Source organism: Xyrauchen texanus, chromosome 16, assembly GCF_025860055.1.
Source record: "Xyrauchen texanus isolate HMW12.3.18 chromosome 16, RBS_HiC_50CHRs, whole genome shotgun sequence".
NCBI lineage: Eukaryota > Metazoa > Chordata > Actinopteri > Cypriniformes > Catostomidae > Xyrauchen > Xyrauchen texanus.
Genome location: NC_068291.1, coordinates 29339540 through 29349790, shown reverse-complemented (window position 1 = coordinate 29349790; position 10251 = coordinate 29339540).

Below are 10251 nucleotides of genomic sequence, written 5' to 3'. Positions count from 1 at the left end.
GATCTTGCATCTGTTCAGTCAGATTCTTTCTTCGAAGCCAAGCGGTTGTGTGATCAGCGAGCTGAGAAACTCGCTACTGTTCCACTCACCTCTTGAGCATTGCTGTTGTATCTACGGCACATTACCAGCGGCTTTCTCCCTCCTCTGCACGCCAGTGCAGTCCACGCCCCTGGGCACTTCGACAGCGTTCTTAAAAGAGCAATAATCCTCAAAAAGAGCAATAATTTCTCTAAAAGAGTAAACACATTGGCGTTGAATGTCTTTTTAAAGACGCGTCTTTTTCAAGATGCCTTTCCACCTTTGTGTTGTTAATGGTGCGGCAGATATCTCTCTGCTTCTGATGGACATAGGCACTGCCTCGTGTGTCTGGGTCGCGATCACACCGAGGCAACGTTTGTGGATGGTTTGTGTATTCATTGCGAGAGCTTGACCATGTCATCATTGTGGTCGCGGCTTTCCTGCCTTAAAGGAAACGCCACTCCAACTTTTTTTTCAAACATGAAGTGGTGTAGTTTCAAGAATGTTCTGTGATAAACCTTTGCCCTTTGGTCTCAAAAGGGCATGAACCGGAATGAACTGTCTTCCAATGAAAACATTATCGAAACAAAATTAACCAGTTATAACCAGTTACCAGCATTTAAAAATCAAGTTTTCATCCGGAACAATTGAAATTCACTTTGTTCTGGTTTTCGGTGACGTTCTGCTAAAAATTTAGTTTTCGTTTCTTGTTCCTTGTACCGTTTTTAATCCCTGGTCCAAACATGCATGCAGGATATACACCAGTTGAAGTGTTGCCAGATCTCACAAGAGAAACAAGTCACCTGGGCTTCATTTCCCAAAAGCATCATAAGTCTTGATCGTAGAGACCATTGTCGCCAATGATTGCTATGATCTAGACTTACAATACTTTTGTGAAATGGAGCTCAGGTCGCTTGTTTCTCTTGCAAGATCTGGCAACTCTTCAACTAGTGTATCACACACCCATAGCACAGAGTTCTGTCATTTAAAAAAAAATACAAATTATTAGTCGTTCCAACTGAAAAGGAGGCTTCGGAACCGGAATGAAAAAATACTGTATCTGGTCAGAATGAACCACAATGAAAAGAAATTGCAATCCTAACTGTTTTGAAGTTTGCATTTAATAGAGATATAAATGGAGACAAATTCAGATACCAATTCATGTAATTTATAGTCTTCCAATTTAAAGTATGTTGTTGCATTATAACTTGGTAGACACAAGACAACATCACATCTAAACATGACCCCCCCCCCCCAAATACACTCTAGCTCAATGCAAAATAACATATGAAATTTTTTCTTTAAATATTGATATTTAACATAAGTAAAATCAACAGTAGATGTAAAGACTGCTATGGTGTACGCATGAATAAAATACTGATTTAATGCGCAATTCCTTGCTGCTCCACTAATATAATCTTCATGATCTGACTAGGCATGAAAGAATCTGCAAGAATCTGTTTTCACATTTTCTGAACATGCTCAGAAAAATATAATGAGATACAAGAAAGAATTTTAACACCAAGCAATTATACACATCGGCTTTACTTAACAAACACACAAAGGCAAGGGAATGTGTCAAACTTTTTGCATGACAGGTTGACAAACTCTTTAGCAAACTTTCCTTGTGGGCCAGCTCAGATGTTCCTTAACCCCTGTACCTACCTTCCCCAGTGTGTAAATATTGGACAACAATAAAAGCAAGTATCAGGATTTAGTCCCATATAAACAGAGACTGTGAATACCACTAAAAAGGTTAACTTGTGAGTTACAAGACAAGACCAACACTGACATCATAGTTTTCCCACAATAGCCATGAAGTAGCTCCATCTTTCCAATAGCTGGTCTGGAATTTGTGGGTGGCAAGGCCATAACTCTTAACATCATGGCTTTCTGCACAAATATTTACTCATTTAGAACATTAGCCAGACAGCAGTGTTGTCTTAACATCTGACTGCTATTGCAAGGAAAGCTTTCCCAAGCAAGGACTGGATCACACACATAAATACATTTAGCGTAGTTTTCTTTATATGGGTTTTATGCTCTTCTGCTGTACAGTAGCTTCTGTTTTATAACAGTTTTGTGTGAAGTTAAAGTGAGAGCAGGAGTGACCAAATAGATATTATGATATTTATCATTAATGGCTATCGTCTTACAGTATGTGTAGTCTGTCAATTTTTTTTTTTCCCCCTCCAGAGCTTTCAAGCTGATAAGCTATAAGTGAAATTGAGCCGGAGTGCCACCAAGTCTTTCTGAGAACACTTCAACATTCGGTTTGAGTTCTAATTGCAGATACTTCTGGGAAATGCACATAAGAGACAGTTTATTTTATATTGTATAATTTTTTTGGCCTGGCAGCATAAATACAACAGGTGTGTGAAGATACTTGGTAAAACGCAACACTATACTGGTGGGAAACATGAACAGAATGGCTGCAAATGTAGAATTGAAGCTGCATTTGGACTGGAATTTAGGTGTATTTACACAGACTACTTAATGCTGCTCAGAGCATTTTTTCATCCGTCTGCACTGCAAATTTTAGACAGACACAGTCAAGTTAACAAATTCACCCTTTATGCATCTCAAGATACCTTTAACTGTGCTGCATGTAGCTTTTTAGCAGCCCCGAACGCATGCCTCAGGATGCTTTTTTAAAAGTTCTTAAAGGGATGCTCTGCTTTTAATGCAAGTTTCAATTGACAGCATTTGTGGCATAATGTTGATTAACACAAATCATTATTTCAACTCGTCCATCCTTTCTTTTTCTTCTACCAATTTGGAATGCCCAGTTCCCACTAATACTAAGTTCCAGATGCCTCCGTTTCAGTGACAGTTAATCCGCGCATCTTAACACGTGGCTCGTTGTTCATGACACTGCGGAGACTCCCAGCATGTGGAGGCTTATGCTATTCTCCACGATCCACACACAACTTACCACATGCCCCATTGAAAGCGAGAACCACTAATCATGACCATGAGGAGGTTACCCCATGTGACTCTACCCTCCCTAGCAACTGGGCCAATTTGGTTGCTTAGGAGACCTGGCAGGAGTCACTCAGCACGCCTTGGATTCGAACTCGTGACTCCAGGGGTGGTAGTCAGCGTCAATACTCGCTGAGCTACCCAGGCCACCCGTCCGTCCTTTTCTTTTAAAAAAAAGCTCAAATCTAGGTTACACCGTGTCCTAACCAAATGCAACGTGAAACTGCGACACTCGATAAAGGGTATCTTTTCCATGTTAATCAGAGTTTTTGTCCTAACCAGCCGTGACACAAGATGAGCAACAGTGACAGGGCTTTCTATTTTTGGAATGGTCTCTATTTCTGTGACGTCGTGCTGGCCAGCACAGTCATCAAATGGGTCTAAAATTATTCTTATTACAGTATATTAAGGTCGGCATCTCACTAGCCAGTGTTCCGGTTCATCCCAACTTCCCTGTTAAGTAGAGGTCGGCAAACATAACAACAGGAGTACTGCGTGAACACAAACAATCGTAACAGACTGAATAATGATGTGATTCATAAAGGTAAATTGCCCTGTCTACTGTATGTACTGTATCCCCTCAGGGATGGCCATAGAAAGCCAATGCCCATACAGAGCTTCAGTGAGTAAATGAGTTGCGTTCAAGACTGTTTCGTCTGTGAATCCTCTGTTTTCTGCATTTTATTGTCATTTATCCAAATTTAAGTGTATTAGTATCGCTGTGTCGCGACGCGCCTGGTGTGGACAGACCGACTGCGTGTCGATAGAATCTTATAGTGTCGTGTCTGATTAGGATGTGTAGTAGTGAGGCATTTACAATGGAAGTGAATCGGGCCAACTTTTGGAGGGTTTAAAGGAAGAAATGTGAAGCTTAGAATTTTATCAGTGCACTTACATTAATTCAAGTGTTAAAATGTACGTACTAATTGAGCTGCAAAGTCGCGTAGCACCTGTACACCACTCTGTGAATGACTTACGTGAGAAGGGAGGGTGCTTGGGTTCGATGTAGTTCAGGTGGATACCACGAAGGTGCACCTAATAAGTGTATAATGAGCTGTAACACTTCTAACAATAAAACATTTAAAAATAATGAGACCCAGAGATAGTTGTTATTTTAGAGAAAAAATAGGGTAACACCCTTGTTTAATTGGATAACAAAACTTGGCAAATAAAATATAAAAGCTTTTCCCCAAAACTCAATATTAACGAATACACAAAATAACCAAAAGATTCCTCAAACACTTAAATAATAGCCCCTTTAACTTTAAATAGAAACACCAATAGTTTCAATCACACTTGTTACACCAATATAAGTGGTCTAAACGTTCCCCTCCTTTATCTCTTTCCTCACAATAGAGAATACACAGAGAACTTTACAATAAACAAGAAAAACAACGTCAAGTGTCCTGAAACCAGTCTTAGCAAATGCAGTGATGGGCCCACTCACACACACACACACACACACACACACACACACACACACACGGTCCAGTTTACTCACTGTAACGTTTTGAACAAAGAAGAAAAATATGTTGCAGGCCTGTTTTGGTCTAGCGAAACATTGAGTGCGCTGAACGGACACTTATAAAACATTGAGTGCGTGGAAATACCTCAGTCCGGCTGATCAGGTGCGATTAACCGACAGCTCCGCCCAGCATTACCCACCGTGGCTAGCTATACTCGGCTCCCTCCGAACACAGACGGATTCTCCGGTTTCGTTTCTCACTCAGTCTCTCAGCTCACAAACATCCCGAGTCCGTGGTCATCTTCTCTGAAACCTCGCACTCAGTTTCATCGACGTTAACAGCACTTTCTAGCGTCTTATCTTTCTTCTCCTCGTGTCAAGGTCTCGTGCTCACACGAGGACCGCAAGGCAAAAAACTTTTTCTTCCTCTTACATGTCTCTCTCCAGGTCACGTGTATATTGCAGCCCAAAACTAATGACTATACAGCATAAATACCCAAATGATCAATAAAATTAGTCACATAAAATCAGTAAAAATAAAGCAATATAAGCTAACTGCATACAACCTTTTGTAATATTTAGCTAAATAATATAAACTTTAAACTTTAGTTTCACTGTCAGGAAATAAAATTACCAAATATCAATCTCCTTTTAATTATGTAAAATAAATTTATATTTCCTTATTTAGAAATCAGGTGTCTCCTACTATTTATTTCAAAGTAAATAAACGTTTACTTTTTTAATAGTCATATGACTCGTTTTTAAGATTAAGAGAGATTAATAATAATCCACCCGGTTCTCAGTACACTATAATAGCCAAGTTTACCACCGGGCTACATCCTCCCCCTTCTAGAACGTTTTGATGCCCTCATCAAAATAAACCTTAGAGGACTCTAATAGTCTTAAAGTCAAGGGTAGAGGCCAGATTAGAACAAGTGAAACAACGCCATGGGGTGGCACCAGAGAGTTTGACATATACTGCTTCTGGAGTCTCCGTAGAGTCCACTTCCCACTAACACTCCGTGGCTTAGGACTGTCACAGGGTATTCACAGGGCTTGCCAAGTTCATCGTAGCTCAGCTTGACCACTGGACGGGTGACTCTTTTTGAACGCTCAACTTGTTCAATCTCAGCTTGAGTGTCCGGATAGGGGTTGACGTCTGCTCCCTCTTCTAGAACGTTGACTTCTGAATCAGCGTTGGGAGGCAGGTTTGGCCTGCCTCCCAACGCTGGGATCTTTGATCATTGACCACCGGCTCTATCTCAGCCGGGTCTTGAGCTTGTCTTTCAGGTTCGGTAACAATTGGCTTGGACTGCCTTGTGGACAGTTCTGGACATGTAAGCAACTTGTCCCAGTCTAACTCAACGGGTCTTGGCAGGTATACTTCGTCGTACTCTAATTCTGAGGACACGTCTTCATCGTGGTTGTTTGTCTGTACCAGTTCTTTTGTCTTTTGATGACATGCTCTGGTCACCGGTCTTTGTTGTGGCCCCACTTCCCTTTCGTCAACAGGGATTCTCACAAGGTAACCAATGGGTAACAGGTGATTACGATGAAGTCTTTTCAGCTCCCATGCCCCTCTCTGGCTTGATCTTGTAGACAGGTAAGTTGGGTAGCTTCTCCGTAACAATATATGGTGAGGATCGCCACTTGCATTTCAATTTGTGCTTTCCGGTGACCCCAAAGTTTCTCAGCAGCACCCTGTCGCCTTTGTCAAGGACTTGTTCTTTGACGTGCTTGTCGTGTGCTTTTTTGTTCCTTTGGTGGTTCTTGTCTGACGATTCTGTTGCAAGACTGTAGGCTCTTTGGAGATCTTTCTTGAGCTTGGCAACATACTGATGGTAGGACTTTGTCTTTTGGTTGTCCTCGGTCACGCCAAAGCAGATGTCTACTGGTAAGCGAGCTTCTCTGCCGAACATTAGCAGGTAAGGCGAATAACCAGTTGCGTCATTTTGAGAACAGTTGTAGGCGTGGACCAACTGACTGATCTTTTGACTCCATTTTTGTTTTGGATCGAGTGTGCCAAGCATTGACAAGAGCGTACGATTGAATCTTTCCGGTTGCGGATCTCCCTGAGGGTGGTAAGGCGATGTTCTTGACTTACGAATACCCAGCATCATCAGAAGGTCTTGGATCAGTTTGCTTTCAAAATCGCGGCCTTGATCCGAATGTATGCGGGCAGGGAGTCCGTAGTGTACAAAGTAGCGCTCATACAGTATCTTGGCAACGGTGGTCGCCCTCTGGTCTTTGGCTGGAAAAGCTTGGGCGTATCGAGTAAAGTGGTCTGTCACTACAAGGATGTTGGCGAAACCTTGAGAGTCTGGCTCAAGTGACAGAAAATCGATACAGACGAGGTCTAGAGGGCCTTGGCTGGTGATCCGTTTTAAGGGAGCAGCTCTCTGAGGAAGGGCTTTGCGAGTGATGCATCTGCCGCAGTTCTTGATGTACTGCTCAACCTCGACTCCCATTTTCGGCCAATAGAATCGATATCTGATAAGTTTGATGGTCTTGTCCATGCCCAAGTGACCGGACTCATCATGCAGAGATCTCAGGACCATCGGGACATACTCTCTGGGCAGCACCAGCTGCTTTACCTCAGTTCCATTTTTCTCAACCTTTCTGTAGAGCAGATTGTTTTGAATGAACAGCTTGCTTGCTTCTTTGTTCAACAGGACAGAAATTGGATTGTCGGAGCTGGTGAATGATGGACCACCACGAAGTGACTGTTTGACTGGAGCGATAATAGTGTCAACATCTTGAGCGGTGACCAGGTCTTTATGACTGAGCTGACTCAGAGAACCGAGAGCCAACCGAACTGGGAAGGCGAAACACTCTGGTATACCATCAGGTGACACTCTGAGTGACTCAGCAATAATTGTGGACTCTGTTGAAGTTTCACGGCACTTGATCTGCTTACACAGAGCTTGAACACTTTCAGTCGGTACGCTTTGCCAGCCTTCTTCCGTTGTTGGAAGAGGGTTGCGTGACAGGGCATCGGCGTCGACGTTGCTGCTGCCAGGCCTATACTGCAGTGTGAAATGGTATGTGGCGAGTGCTGAGAGCCAGCGGTGACCTGTCGCGTTGAGTTTGGCAGTCGTGAGAATATAAGTTAGGGGGTTGTTATCGGTTCTCATGGTAAACTGGGCTCCATACAAGTAGTCGTGGAACTTGTCTACCACTGCCCACTTGAGTGCCAACAACTCGAGCTGGTGCACTGGATAGTTCTTTTCAAAGGCACTCAGCTTGCGGAAGCAACAGGTCTCAAACCCTCGGGGTACTCTTGGTTGAGGACAGCACCGAGCCCATGAAAACTGGCATCGATGTGAAGTATGTAAGGCTTGGTGGGGTCGGAGAATGCCAGCACAGGTGCATTTGTGAGGCAGTGGATGATCTTTTGGAATGCCTCTGAACACGACTGGTCCCACCGTTCACCAAAAGGCTCTTTGACTTTGTAATAGGTCTTGTCTGATGAAAATGTAGACTTTTGCTTCTTTTGGGTGGGAGGACACCCTTTGCACAGCTCTGTAAGTGGTCGGACAACGATGGAGTAGTTTTTTATAAACCTGCAGTAGTAGCCGCAGAACCCCAGGAATGACTGCAGAGAAGGAAGGTCGATTGGCTTCTTCCACCGCGTCACTGCTTCAACTTTGTCCGGGTCTGTGGCGATACCTTGCTCAGAAACAATGTGCCCGACATAAGTGACTTGTGAGCGACAGAACTGGCACTTGTCGAGGGACAACTTGAGTCCGGCTTCTTCAAGACGAGCGATGACTTTGCGAAGTCTTTGCTCATGCTCCCCCAGAGTCTTGCCGAAAACAATGAGGTCATCAAGATAGACGATGACTTCCAGCATATGCATGTCACCGACTGCCTTTTCCATAAGTCGTTGAAATGTCACAGGGGCCCCTGTAATCCCCTACGGCATCCGCTCAAATTGGAAGAATCCCAGAGGACAGATAAAAGCGGTTTTCTCCTTGTCCTCCTCAGCCATTGGGATTTGATAATAACCACTGCGCAGATCCAACACTGAAAACCACTTACTGCCGGACAAACAATCGAGAGCGTCGTCGAACCGTGGTACAGTGTACTGATCTGGGATAGTTCTCCGGTTCAGGGTGCGGTAGTCAATGCACATACGAAGTTGACCATTCTTTTTACGAAAGAACAATCGGTGAAGCATATGGACTTCTTGATTCTTTTATGATCCCAGCCGCCAACAAACCTTGCAGGTGACGCCGAAGATCATCCAAATCAGCAGGGGCAATACGTCGAGATCTCTCTCGGAAAGGAGTGTTATCGTTCAGACGGATGTGATGTTCTACCCCTTTGGCCAAACCGACATCCCACTCTTCAATAGAGAACACATGGGGGTGTTTGGCAAGCTTTTGACTCAGCCTCTCTTTCCACTCTTTGCTGATGGGTGACTCACTGAAGTCAAACAAAGAAGGATCCATAGCTGGAACAGATTCGACTTTAGGGCTTGGTGCATCTGTCACCATGTCAGCGACGTGAAGGTGAGCGATCACGGTGCCCATTGGAATGGCAGTTTGCTTTAGAGACTCATTACGCAGGAGCACCAGGAAGTTGTTTGGATCTAGCATCTTGGAGAACAACACAGTTGGCTGGACAAGTACACTGGGAGGAAGAGCAGGTGAGTGGGCTCGTACAATGATGAGTATGCTGTCTCCAATGTCTTGTTTTTCTTTCACTTTGCAGCTAGCAACGTATTCAGTGCCAGGAGGGATGCTGAGAGGACCAGGCCCAGACCACTTAACTTCAGCCACAGGCAAGTCTTTATGGCCTTTTATGGTCATCCCGGCAGGAACGGGTAAGTGTTTTTTCTCTTGAACTTGGATTGTGACAGAGTTGACGTTCTCTAAGTCTTCTTTCTTTGTTCTGGACTTGAAGGGCTGAACCCCCCTGACGTTTGTGCCGATCAGGACAGGTATAGTCTCAGAACAACGTGGATCAGGGCACACTAAGGCCAGGACAGGAACAGACTTGATTTTGTTGGACTTAGATTTTTGTGGCAGCTCCAACTCTACCTGGATGTAACCTTTGTACGGGTAACTGCTATCTGACTCACTTAGGCCCCATATTGCTAGACCGGTCACAGAGTTTAGCTGGATGTGTGACAGGTGTTTGGCATACCAGCTGTCAAAGATGATGGTAACTTGAGATCCACTGTCCATCAGCGCGGTGCAGGGGTTGCCATTGATCCTGACCTGAGCAGTGGAGGGCGGTCCCACGAGTCCCTCGGGCAAACTGTTGGTCTGTACATTTACCGAGCTTCTCTTGACACTTGCATTTGTGGTCTTGGTTCTTGTTTCGTTATCAGATTTGCGGTCTTGCTTGGACTTTCTTTGAGCTTGCAACAGTTTCTGAATAACTTTGGGATAGTTCTCGAGAGAGGCACACTTGTTGGCAAAATGCCCGTCTTCACCGCAGCGATAGCAGAAAAAATCACTTAAGTCTCTGGCTGTAGAAGGTCTTGACTGCCAGGGTCTTGACTGGGTCTCTTGTGGGCAGGGCTCAGTAGCAGGACTGTACTTGGGCTTGACTGACATGACAGAGACTTGCTTTCGGAGCTTGACAACTTCTTTCTTTAAAGCTTGAACGTTCTTATCTTCTGAGTTCTCTGCCGCCGGAGTGACTGGAAGCAGTGTGCTCGTCGAAAAGTGACTTGACATGGCGGCTGGGGTTGAGAGTTCACTTACTTGTGCTCTGAGTTGGTGTATTTCGGTTTTCAATTCTTTTAACTCTGTGTCAGAGGTCACAGTAGCACT